The sequence below is a fragment of the Somniosus microcephalus genome, chromosome 9 (assembly GCF_052327205.1).
Source record: "Somniosus microcephalus isolate GS21.2 chromosome 9, FLI_Smic_1.0, whole genome shotgun sequence".
In the NCBI taxonomy this organism is placed as follows: domain Eukaryota; kingdom Metazoa; phylum Chordata; class Chondrichthyes; order Squaliformes; family Somniosidae; genus Somniosus; species Somniosus microcephalus.
In genome coordinates, this window is record NC_140995.1 from 11590193 (window position 1) to 11603236 (window position 13044).

General features: G+C 45.4%; 1 long non-coding RNA gene across 1 annotated transcript in view; it reads left to right on the forward strand.

Annotated features, from left to right (window-relative positions):
- Nucleotides 1-6977, forward strand: part of LOC147112255 (uncharacterized) — a 106168-nt gene extending 99191 nt beyond the window's left edge. Inside the window, exon 3 of the long non-coding RNA XR_015079469.1 lies at nucleotides 6735-6977. This is a non-coding gene — a long non-coding RNA (uncharacterized LOC147112255). The remainder of the gene's footprint in view (nucleotides 1-6734) is intronic.
- Nucleotides 6978-13044: the final 6067 nt, after the last annotated feature.

A 13044-nucleotide genomic window follows, 5' to 3' on the forward strand; every position in this document is an offset into this window, starting at 1 on the left:
ATAGGAGCAGGAGTAGGCCATTCGGCCCCTCGAGCCTGCTCCGCCATTCAATGAGATCATGGCTGATCATCCAAATTCAGTACCCTGTCCCTGCCTTCTCCTCATATCCCTTGATCCCTTTAGCCCTAAGAAATATAACTAACTCCCGCATCTCTGACATGGGCAAGCCTTCCATTCCCAGCGCTAACATCCCTCAGTAGAATGTGCTCTCTTGTTGTTTCATTTCCCACCATTAGCACCGCAACGAGCCTTTTTTTTTAAAAAACAGTCAAGCAAAATTCAAACAGGAGCCAACCCATCCATCATTATCTGCCAGGCCAACCTCTTTGCCCAAAAAAACTGAAAGCAGGAAGCAGTAAGCTGAACATAGGAAAAAGGGCCTGTTTCTCTGTATTACGGAGAGTAACTCAGGGTCTGGATTGTGTTCCAAGAAAGTAATACGCCTTGGGATCCAGATGGCATTTGATGAATCACCAACTCGAGCTTCACTCTCACAGCTTAAGAGGCTCTCCCAGCCCCTTCCACGCACTTCAGCCTGTAACACACCGAGTGTTTCCCCAATAAATAAAAGGACCCGAGGGAATCAGTGCTTTGCAACATTACACTGTGCGCAACTAAAAACATGACTAATGTTTGGTGATGAGCTGCATGTAAGTCATTTAAAGGGACGCACCCTCTCAGTCATACACCACCTCTACAAAAAAATTCCTGCAGTGCTCGCAGTTTATGGTGCGCCGTTTCAGTACTCTGCTTACTAAGGGGATTTCTAACACCTGGACGCATATACAGTAATTCAGAAAGATTTACAATTGGAACAGATTATTTTTCATAATTACCATGAAACGAGGAAGTGTTTTTTTAGACATAAAAAGGGCCAAATTACCGTAGAATCTGCAAAGTGGATGATACATTCCCACTGATTGTGCAACCAATTTATTAGGAACCAAAGTGAAGTGAGTTGCACTCGGTGTCATAGCATTGGCAGTTTGCTCTTGCGGTTTTGAAGGTTGAAGAAAGTGTTGTTTTGTGGTTAAAGACTGCCTTTTGTGCATTAACCGATATGTGTGTTCATCAGAGAAGAATTACATTGTACTTGCCGGAGGCGCTGTGTGAGACCACAAGCAATTGTGCAGCTTTTTATTGCATGAGTGTCCCCTCAGATGTTTCGTGGTGTGCACTCGAATATTTGATCAGGTTTAGGAATTGGCTCCTGAAGATGTAGTTGCACTTCTGTTCAGCAGCATTACTAAGAGAATTGTTAACAAGCCTTATTCACAAAGTCATTGAAGTAGATATTGATGCTGTTTTAATTAATAATAAATGCAAGTCTTTCTTTTAATTTGCTGAAATAAGTACTCTGCTGTGCAATCTAATAATCTCCTCATAAACATTAAGGAAGAATAAATAAAATGATCGAGGATTAAGGTCCTTAATGCTTTTGCAGTGAACACCAAACTCTTTGGGCTAGTAAGATATTTATAAGTTCCTAGAGAGCAAATAATAAAAATGACAACAGAGAAGGTCATAGACTTAGGTAGCAGTGGGGAAATTAAAAACCAGAGCGTGTCACGAAGGGGCAGAAGGTATGGAGTAAAAGGTAAATTAATAAAAAGGGCAAAAGCAGGAACTAAGTGTCACAAAACATATTTGAAAGTTCTCTATCTGAATGCACGTAGCATTCGTAACAAAATAGACGACTTAATGGCACAAATAACTACATATGGGTATGATCTTGTGGCCATTACAGAAACATGGCTGCAGGGTGACAATGCCTGGGAATTAAACATAACAGGTTATTTAACGATCAGGAAGGACAGGCAGGAAGGAAGGGGAGGTGGGGTGGCTATGTTAATAAAGGAAGGAATCACTGTAATACAGAGAAATGATATTCGGTCAAAAGATCAGGATAATGAAACAGTTTGGGTGGAGATAAGGAATAATAAGGGGGAAAAAACACTAGTGGGCATAGTCTATAGGCCTCCGAACAGTTGCAACTCTGTTGGACGGAGTATCAATCAGGAAATAGTTGAGGCTTGTAATAAGGGAACATCTATAATTATGGGGGATTTTAACTATCATATTAATTGGACAAATCAAATTGGGCAGGGCTGCCTTGAGGATGAGTTCATTGAGTGTATTAGGGATGGGTTTCTTGAGCAGTATGTAACTGAACCGACCAGGCGGCAAGCAACCTTAGATCTGGTCCTGTGTAATGAGACAGGATTAATTAAAAATGTCCTAGTAAAGGATCGCCTTGGAATGAGTGACCATAACATGGTTGAATTCCATATTCAATTAGAGGGTGAGAAGGTTGGATCTCAAACAAGCGTGCTAAGCTTGAATAAAGGAGACTATGAAGGTATGAGAGCGGAATTGAGTAGAGTGGATTGGGAAAATAGATTAATGGGTAAGACAATACATGATCAGTGGTGTACATTTAAGGAGTTATTTTACAACTTCCAAAAAATATATATTCCACTGAGAAGAAAAGGGTGTAAAAGAAAAGACAGCCATCCGTGGCTAAGTAAAGAAATTAAGGATAGTGTTCGACTAAAAACAAGGGCATATAAGGTAGCCAAATCTAGTGGGAGGATAGAGGATTGGGAAAACTTTAAAAGACAGCAAAAGATAACAAAAAGATTAATTAAGAAAGGGAAGATAGATTATGAAAGTAAATTAGCAAAAAATATAAAAACAGATAGTAAGAGTTTTTATAGTTATACAGTATAAAAAGAAAAAGGGTGGCTAAAGTAAATGTTGGTCCCTTAGAAGATGAGACCGGGAAATTAATGGTGGGAAATATGGAGATGGCAAAAACACTGAATGAATATTTTGTATCAGTCTTTACAGTAGAGGACACTAAGAATATCCCAACACTGGACAAACAGGGGGCTATGGGGGGGAGGAGCTAAACACGATCAAAATGACTAAAGAAGTGGTACTCGGTAAAATAATGGGACTCAAGGCGGATAAATCACCTGGACCGAATGGCTTACATCCTAGGGTCTTGAGGGAAGTGGCGGTAGGGATTGTGGATGCATTGGTAATAATTTTCCAAAACTCCCTGGACTCGGCAAAGGTCCCGGCAGACTGGAAAACTACTAATGTAACACCCTTATTTAAAAAGGGCAGTAGACAGAAGGCTGGAAACTATAGACCGGTTAGCCTAACATCTGTGGTAGGTAAAATTTTGGAGTCCATTATTAAGGAGACAGTAACAGGACATTTGGATAATCATAATTTAATAGGACAAAGTCAGCATGGTTTTATGAAGGGGAAGTCATGTTTGACAAATTTGCTGGAGTTCTTTGTGGAAGTAACATATAGGGTGGATAAAGGGGAACCAGTGGACGTAGTGTATTTAGACTTCCAAAAGGCATTTGACAAGGTGCCACACAAAAGATTATTGCTTAAGATAAAAAATTACGGGATTGGGGGTAATATTCTGGCATGGATAGAGGATTGGCTATCTAACAGAAGGCAGAGAGTTGGGATAAATGGTTCATTCTCAGACTGGCAATCAGTAACTAGTGGTGTTCCGCAGGGGTCAGTGCTGGGTCCCCAACTCTTTACAATCTATATTAACGATTTGGAGGAGGGGACCGAGTGTAACATATCAAAGTTTGCAGATGATACTAAGATGGGAGGGAAAGTAGTGAGTGAGGAGGACATAAAAAACCTGCAAGGGGACATAGACAGGTTAAGTAAGTGGGCAGAGATTTGGCAGATGGAATACAATACTGGAAAGTGTGAGGTTATGCACTTTGGCAGGAAAAATCATAGAGCAAGTTATTATCTTAATGGCAAGAAACTGGAAAGTACTGAAGTACAAAGGGATCTGGGGGTCCTGGTGCACGAAACTCAAAAGGTTAGTATGCAGGTGCAGCAAGTGATTAAAAAGGCCAATGGAATGTTGGCTTTCATTGCTAGGGGGATAGAATATAAAAATAGGGAGGTATTGCTTCAGTTGTACAAGGTATTGGTGAGACCGCACCTGGAATACTGCGTACAGTTTTGGTGTCCATACTTATGAAAGGACATACTTGCTCTCGAGTCAGTACAAAGAAGGTTCACTCGGTTAATCCCGGGGATGAGGGGTTGGACATATGAGGAGAGGTTGAGTAGATTGGTACTCTACTCATTGGAGTTCAGAAGAATGAGAGGCGATCTTATTGAAACATATAAGATTGTGAAGGGGTTGGATCGGGTGGATGCGGGGAGAATGTTCCCAATGATGTGTGAAACTAGAACTAGGGGGCATAGTCTTAGAATAAGGGGCTGCTCTTTCAAAACTGAGAGGAGGAGGAACTACTTCACTCAGAGGGTGGTAGGTCCATGGAATATGCTGCCCCAAAAAGCTGTAGAAGCTACATCATTACATAAATTTAAAACAGAAATAGACAGTTTCCTAGAAGTAAAGGGAATTAAGGGTTACGGGGAGCGGGCAGGAATTTGGACATGAGTCTAAATTCGGATCGGTCATGGCCCTGTGGGTAGCAGAGCGGGCCCAGGGGCCGTGTAGCCTGATCCTGCTCCTATTTTGTGTGTCTAATTCTGTTAGATTCAGGAGATGGTTCTGTGATAGTAGATTGGCGGTTAGGATCAGATCAGCCATGATCTTATTGAATGGCGGAGCAGGCTCGAGGGGCCGATTGGCCTACTCCTGCTCCTATTTCTTATGTTCTTATGTTCTTATGTTAATGTGTATCCTAGAGCACCTACATTACTCAGCCGCCTTTTCATTTAATTGCACTTTGCTCCATTATTGAGGACAATTCAGGTTGCTATGACATTATTTTTCTTGCTATGAATGGCGAGTGTATGATATAGTGGGGGAGACAATTGGTGATATAGAGGCTGAACCAGACTTTGCAACCTTGATGTCATATTTGACCCTGAAATGAGCTTTCGACCACACATCTGCGCCATCACTAAGACCGCTTACTTCCACCTCTGTAACATCGCCTTGCCTCAGCTCATCTGCTGCTGAAACCCTCATCCATGCCTCTGTTACCTCTAGACTTGACTCCTGGCTGGCCTCCCGTGTTCTACCCTCCGGATACTTGAGGTCATCCAAAATTCAGCTGCCCATGTCCTAACTCGCACCAAGTCCCGTTCACCCATCACCCCTGTGCTCGCTGACCTACATTGGCTCCCGGTTAAGCAGCGCCTCGATTTTAAAATTCTCATCCTTGTTTTCAAATCCTTCCATGGCCTCGTCCCTTCCTATCTCCGTAATCTCCACCAGCCCTACCACCCTCCGAGATATCTGCGCTTCTCCAATTCTGGCCTCTCGAGCATCCCTGATTTTAACCGCTCAACCATTGGCGACTGTGCTTTCAGCTGCCTTGGCCCTAAGCTCTGGAATTCCCTGCCTAAAGCTCTCCGCCTCGCTACCTCACTTTCCTCCTTTAAGACGCTCCTTAAAACATATCTCTCATCTGCCCTAATTTCTCCTTATGTGACTCTGTGTCAAATTTTGTTTGATAATGCTCCTGTGAAGCACCTTGGGGCGTTTTACTATGTTAAAGGCGCTATATAAATACAAGCTGTTGCTGTTGTTGTTATGCTTTTTCCCAGAGCAGGTGGTTTTTGATTTTCCTTGAATGGATCCAACATAAAACTTGCTGCCGTGCGATCCAGTTTCCTCTTGTAGGGCTGTGGCGGCATTTCCATATTCAATTATTTACATGTTTGCATACAACAGACGTTTGCATATTATGCCTGCCCATTCCTGTGGTATTTGCTGCAACCAGTCAGGGTACATTAGGTTCTCTGCAGTGCAATGTAAAGATGTACAAGTATGCGAGAAAAGCCTGGCATTCCTGAGTACAATATAGTTTTCTTTTCCTTTGCAATCCTCATGGGCTCAGCTCCTGGTTAATGACATCCACTAACGCCCAACATGTCGATAAAGTTCATCTCGTTGATCAATTGTGCCAGTTTACCAGCTTGAAGCATAGTTCGCACATTCCAGCAACCAATCGGAAGCTTTGGGTGAACCTGGAGTGAGGGTTCTTCAGGGCGCCAACTTCCTGCTAGTGCAGAGTTTGGCTGTTGTCCATTATACAGTCCTTTAAAAAAAGACTTACATTTCTATAGCGCCTTTCACGACTACCGGACGTCCCAAAGCACTTTACAGCCAATGAAGCACTTTTTGAAGTGTAGTCACTGTTGTAACGTTGGAAACGGGGCAGCCAACTTGCGCACAGCAAGCTCCCACAAACTGCAATGTGATAATGACCAGATCATCTGTTTTTGTGATGTTGGTTGAGGGATAATTATTGGCCCCAGGACACCGGGGATAACTCCCCTGCTCTTCTTTGAAATAGTGCCATGGGATCTTTTACGTCCACCTGAGAGAGCAGATGGGGCCTCAGTTTAAAGTTTCATCTGAAAGCCGGCACCTCTGACAATGAGGCACTCCCTCAGCACTGCACTGGGAGTGTCAGGGAATTCCAAGCAATTCTAGGGTTCTGGTTATAAGATTGGCATCTTCTGATTTCTATTTCTGTGACAAGCAGGGTTTTACATGGCAGGCCTGTGCAAAGACTCTCCTCCTGTATTTGGGCTGGGGACTCACAGTGTGGGCTATAGTTAGCATCACACAGGTGGAGTTATTTCTCCTGTAGGTGATTCTGAATTAGCTAATTTCGCACTGAGTATGTTTGAAACTTGGCGCCTTCTTGGTCCAGAGGACTCAACTTTCTTTCTTTCTTTCTTTTCTTTTTCAGCTACTCTGATGAACCCATTCCGGCATTGCTCGTCAAATGCTTCTTGAAAGTACAAAAAAATCACACTACCTGACATGAATCTTGTCATTCATGTGGAAATGACTTATGAAATAATACTGGGCGGCCTGCTGGTGGCGCTGTCCAGGGAGAGTATCAATACTCGGGCACGGGCCCAGCTTGCTCAGGACATTCTTTAACAGGAACTAGTGAAGGACACAACTAGACCTCCATGTTGTAAAACAGTTGATTAAAGCTTTGTTTGACGCTTAGACCAAGTGCCTAGTAGTTTTCTTACGTCACTACCTAACCTTTGCACACCAAATTAGAATATTATTAGGTTCCTGTCTCCCTTATTAACAGGTTTCAGAACTGGTCAGGTTTATTATTCTGCAAATGCTGTGCATCCACAAAAAGGGACTGCAGTGCAGATTGACCAGAATGATACCAGGGCTAAAAGGGTTAAATTATGAGGACAGGTTGCTCAGACTAGACTTGAATATAGAAGATTAAGGGGTGATCTAATTGAGATGTTTAAGATGATTAAAGGATTTGATCAGGTCGATAGAGAGAAACTATTTCCTCTGGTGGGGGGAGTCCAGAACAAGGGGGCGCAACCTTAAATTTAGAGCCAGGCCGTTCAGGGGTGATGTCAGGAAGCACTTCTTCACACAAAGGGCAGTGGAAATCTGGAACTCTCCCCCACCCCCACAAAAAAAAAGCTTTTGAGGCTGGGGGTCAATTGAAAATTTAAAAACTGAGATTGATAGATTTTTGTTAGGCAAGGGTATTAAGGGATACGGAACCAAGGAGTTAAGATACAGATCAGCCATGATCTCATTGAAAGGTGAAACAGGCTGGAGGGGCTGAATGGCCTACTACTGTTCCTATGTTCCTATGGCCCTATTGTAAATCCCAGTTGTAAGACTCCCATGAACTTGCTTTTGGAGAGGGCTAACAAGGCAAGGGAATACATTATAAATGGTAGGACACTGAGAAGTGCAGAAGATGAGAGGGACCTTGGAGTGCATGTCCACAGATCCCTGAAGGTAGCAGGACAGGTAGATAAGGTGGTTAAGAAGGCATAGGGGATACTTGCCTTTATTAGTCGAGGCATAGACTATAAGAGTAGGGCGGTTATGCTTGAACTGGATAAAACACTAGTTAGGCCAGAGGTAGAGTACTGCGCACAGTTCTGGTCACCACATTACAGGGAGGATGTGATTGCACTAGACAGGGTACAGAGGAGATTTACCAGGATGTTGCCAGGACTGGAGAATTTTAGCTACAAGGAAAGATTGGATAGACAGGGATTGTTTACTTTGGAACAGGGGAGGCTGAGGGGAGACTTAATTGAGTTGTATAAAATCATGAGGGGCCTAGATAGAGTGGATAGGAAGGACCTATTTGCCTTAGCAGAGAGGTCAATAACCAGGGAGCATAGATTTAAAGTAATTGGTAGAAGGATTAGAGGGGAGTTGAGGAGAGATTTTTTTCAACCAGAGTGTGGTGGGGGTCTGGAACTCACTGCCTGAAAGGGTGGTAGAGGCAGAGACCCTCATCACATTTAAAAAGTACTTGGATATGCACTTGAAGTGACGTAACTAAGTGCTACGGACCAAGTGCTGGGAAGTGGGATTAGGCTGGAGAGCTCTTTTTCGGCCGGCACAGACACGATGGGCCAAATGGCCTCCTTCTGTGCCGTAAATTTCTATGATTCTATGATTCTAACTTGATGCCTGTCTGTGCATGTTTTAAAAGATTGGGATGGCTCAGCAAGATTTTGCAGCGTGGAGCTGAACCACACTGACTAGAAAGATCTGGGTCTGTGTCCAGTCTGTGCGACGTTAGTAATCTCACCCAGGGCAGTGGTTAAGGTGTTACGATTGGCCTCAACACTCCTGGACCTGGGAGAGGAATGTTGGCCAGTGTCAGTATCCAGCGGGTCCCACTGAAAGTGCGTGTATGTGGTTGTTGGGTGATGGCGGGATCGAACTCAGCTACCATACGCCACTAGGTAAAAATAGCCTGTCAACACTTGCTGTCAAGCCTCCCAGATGAATGATGGTTATTTGGGGAAGGATAGCAGAAAGAATGAAAGATAAAGCTGTAGGTTTTCGCCCTTGCCCATTTCACGTCTTCCGGGATCTACTCGAGAATTTGTTTTTTCTTCTTCTTTCCTGCTCCACCAAGGCAGGTAGATGGAGTTAAGATACAGATCAGCCATGATCTCATTGAAAGGTGAAACAGGCTGGAGGGGCTGAATGGCCTACTACTGTTCCTATGTTCCTATGGCCCTATTGTGAATCCCAGTTGTAAGACTCCCATGAACTTGCTTTTGGGGAGGGCTAACAAGGCAAGGGAATACATTATAAATGGTAGGACACTGAGAAGTGCAGAAGATCAGAGGGACCTTGGAGTGCATGTCCACACACTCCTGTTTGGTGGGATTAAAAATAATAAGGAGACTTGCATTTATATAGCAACTTTCATGACCTCAGGGTGTCTCAAAGCACTTTACAGCCAATTAAGTACTTTTTAAAGTGTAGTCAAATGTTGTAACATTGGAGCAACTCATGGCCGCAGACCCGTGGCTTAGCAAGAAGTCAACATCTTCAACAGAGGAGTGGAGAGGAGAGGTTGACGGAGAAGATTGTCAGGAGGAAACAATTTTTTTTTAAATTAAATAAAATAACAGTGGGAGAAGAAGAAGAAAATATACTTATGTTGAATGTTTCACAGGCAGCTGGAAGGGGAGAGAAGTGAAACAGTAAATATTAGAATAATTTGCTTGGCTAGTTTGCTTAGCATCTGGGGGAGGGAGTGGTCCAAAGCAACTTTATGAATGAAAGTATATTTAAAAGTTAGGAGGAAGTGAAACTGCTTTCATGAAAATTGATTTAATGATCAATTCAAAAAGCTGGAAGATGGAGAAAAACTGATTTTATAGAAATCGATTAATAATCAAGAGTTGGGAGGGGTTGAAATAAAATGGCATTGATTAAAATTGTATTGTGCTCATTATTAATTCTCAAAACAGGCTAGTTTCAAATCTCCTGCAAGCGATCTTCCATAGTTGCTGTAGCAAGTCGATCAAGTGCTACGGCTTTATCAGTATCAGGGCACAAGGGACTTTGGTGTTTCCGTTCAGATGCTTGGAATCGCAGTGGGAAAAGCCAGTTCCTCCCTTTTGTCCTCTGGCATTCTTTCTAAGTAAGCACCCATTTGAAAGTAATAGCATTGTAAAGAGTGCATTTATAAATAAATGTCAAGGTTAGATAGATGACTAACCCCCACCTCCACCCCCCCACCCTGCAACCCCCCCACCCCCGCCGCCCCACATCAGGCAAAGAGATTGGGTAATGGGTGCTAAGTTGGACAGATTCGCTGTGTCTGAACAAACGTAACCTCTAAAAATACTTGTACAATAAATACCATATTGACAGAGATTTATTGCACGCATTTGAGATTAAGCTACTTGCCGTAAGTTAAGACAAGCCTGCTTTAATTATCCTCATTAATAAAGGAAGTGCATGTTTGTACCACCTCTTTTCTGCACCACGTCTTGGGGCGATTCATGTGTGGTGACTGCTCAGAAGTTAGGGTTTCATATTGGCTGCTATGTTTTTGCTGCAAAACTCAACCAAGTACGTAAGGTATTTGGGTAGGGTTAAACACTAATGGGGACTTGCAACAGAAACCCGTACATCAGAGTAGCCGTGGATATGGCAAAGTAACCTGGCCATTTATTTATTTGATATAAAAACAGAAAATGCCGGAAATACTCAGCAGGTCAGGCAGCATCTGCGGAGAGAGAAACAGAGTTAACGTTTCAGCTCGATGACCCTTCGTCAGAACTGGAAAAAGTTGGAGATAGAACAGGTTTTTAAGCAACTGCAGGGGCAGGGAAAGGGGGGAGGGGAGGAAAGAACAAAAGGGAAGGTCTGTGATAGGATGGAAGGCAGGAGAGATTAAGAGACAAAAGGGATGATGGTGCGAGGCAAAAGGAGATGGGACTGGGACAAGTTAAGAAACAAAAGATGACTCTAGATGAAGTGTAAATGGCGATGGCAGAATGATCGACAGCTGCCATGTGAGAGAAAGAAAGAAATTGGCAGCTGTCGATCATTCTGACGAAGGGTCCCAGACCTGAAACGTTAACTCTGTTTCTCTCTCCACAGATGCTGCCTAACCTGCTGAGTATCTCCAGCATTTTCTGTTTTTTATTTCAGATTTACAGCATCCGCAGTATTTTTGCTTTTGTATTTATTTGATACCTTGGGGTAAATTTACGCCTTTACCACCTGTCTGGTAATCAGCGGAATTAAAACTGGGCAGGTACTGGAGGTGTGGAGCTCCACCTCAGCATGGCAGGGTTAGTACCAGTAATTCAGTACATGCAATTCTTGGGTCTTGGGATAGGGTTCATGGCCTAGAAATTCAGTGGGCTTTGCGCCCAGTTACCGCCCAAAGAGGGCTTCTGCGCCAGTCTGCAAACTTCGGGCGAACTTCATTGACGCGCTAATTGCGGCGGTAGCCGTTAGCGCTGCGCCGCCACCGATGACATCATCGGTGTGCGCAGCACCCCGGTACCGCCCCGACACCGGCCCGACCCCCATCTTCAGTAGCGGCCGCCTCTTCCGTGGCGGCCGCTAATAACATTCGGAGACCGGGTCCGTACAGCAGCCTTAGTGGGGCGCTTTAAGGTGGAGGTGCGGCTGGCCGCTTTTTCGGCGGCCACCTGCCCGCACCTCCTTCCCCGGCCTCCTCCACCCCCCCCCCCCCCGCGGCATTGCCGGCTGGTTTCCGGGAGCCCGGCACTTCTCCGTTGTGCCGGGCTCTTTTGCCGGCACTCGCGATCGGGGCTCCGGCTGCTGCAGGCACCTCCCCCTTAAGAGAGGGAGGAAGGCCTGCAGTACCGCAGCCTGCCGCTCCGCTGCGGGTGGCGCTGCGGCCACTAGCGCGCCGATATTCAGTTTCAGCGCCCCAAGCGGGGGCGGCCACACCCTTGAACAGCGGCCGTCCTCGACTTTGGGCGCTGAAACTGAATATCGGCTGGGCGCGAGTGGCTCCGCGCCCAGCGGTAAATTCTGGCCACCAGCGAGCTGGCGGGGCTATAGCTAATTTCTAGGCCCATGTGTCTGTTACTGACCCGAGGCTTGGTTCAGTGCATTTGGCCCAGCTCCAAATTGGTAACTACACAAAAAGATTTGACTACGTTTACAAATAACCTGTTTGCTGCGGAACAATTCAAAGTGATTGTACACAGAGACTAATGTGATCTTCAAACAAGAGTTTGATTCTCTTCCTTTTTCATTTTCCTTTCTTGCTCTGCCACTTCGGTCCTCTCCCATTCAATTGGATAAAATGTCAGTGCTACATAGGGTCATAGGGCTAAAAATTGAGCAGCGCCCCATAGCACCCCGGAAAATTTAGCGCCCCCGCGCCGGAAATTGAGTGATTGCGCCCCAAGAGGGAAGCGGGGCCACTACTGGAAGCGCCCCGCATCCCGCTTGGGGTGCTGCGAGTCAATATCGCAGTGGCGCTGCGGCACGTCGCGCCGCGGTATTGCAGGCCTTCCGTCCCCTTCTTAAAGGGGAGGGGCATTGCGCAGCGTAACCCGGGGCCCAGCTGGGCCCCCGGGGATCGGGAGTGCTGGCAAAAGAGCCCAGCACTCAAGGGAAGTGCCGGGCTCTTGGAGCGCAGACGGCACTCTGCGGGGGGTGGAGGGGGGGTGCGTTCAGGAGGCCAGGGACAGGAGCGGAGAGGCAGGTGCTGGCAGGTGGCCAGCAACAAGAATGGCCACCCCGCACCCCGCATTTAAATTGCGCCTCCCCAGCCGCAGGTAGACCCCCCCCCCGACCCCAGCGGACATAGCATCCGGCGGTAAGGCCCGAAGATCCTGCGGGCTTGCCAGCCAATTAAGAGAAAGCTGGTGTCAGATGACATCAGTTGATGACGCTTCATCTGCCGGTTTTCTTAAAAGGAAATGAACCATTAATTTTTGACCGATGCTTTGACAGTGTTTGACAGCATTGAGGTGCTTTCAAACACTGACAATCACTGTACAAAGGTGAACCTTTTCACCCAGGCTCTCCAATGACTCTCTCCTTAGGATAAAACAAATGGCAGCTACAGGTGAGGGCACAGAAGAAATCTGTCACTTCTCCCAATGAGGTGAGGCCACACAAACACTTCAAAGCTTGTCACCAACAGAAAAATCTAAACACATTAAAAATGACTTTCCCAACATTTCCTTACCTCTGATACTCACCGGTGTCCCATTGCATCCTTCACACCACTTCTGCAGCTG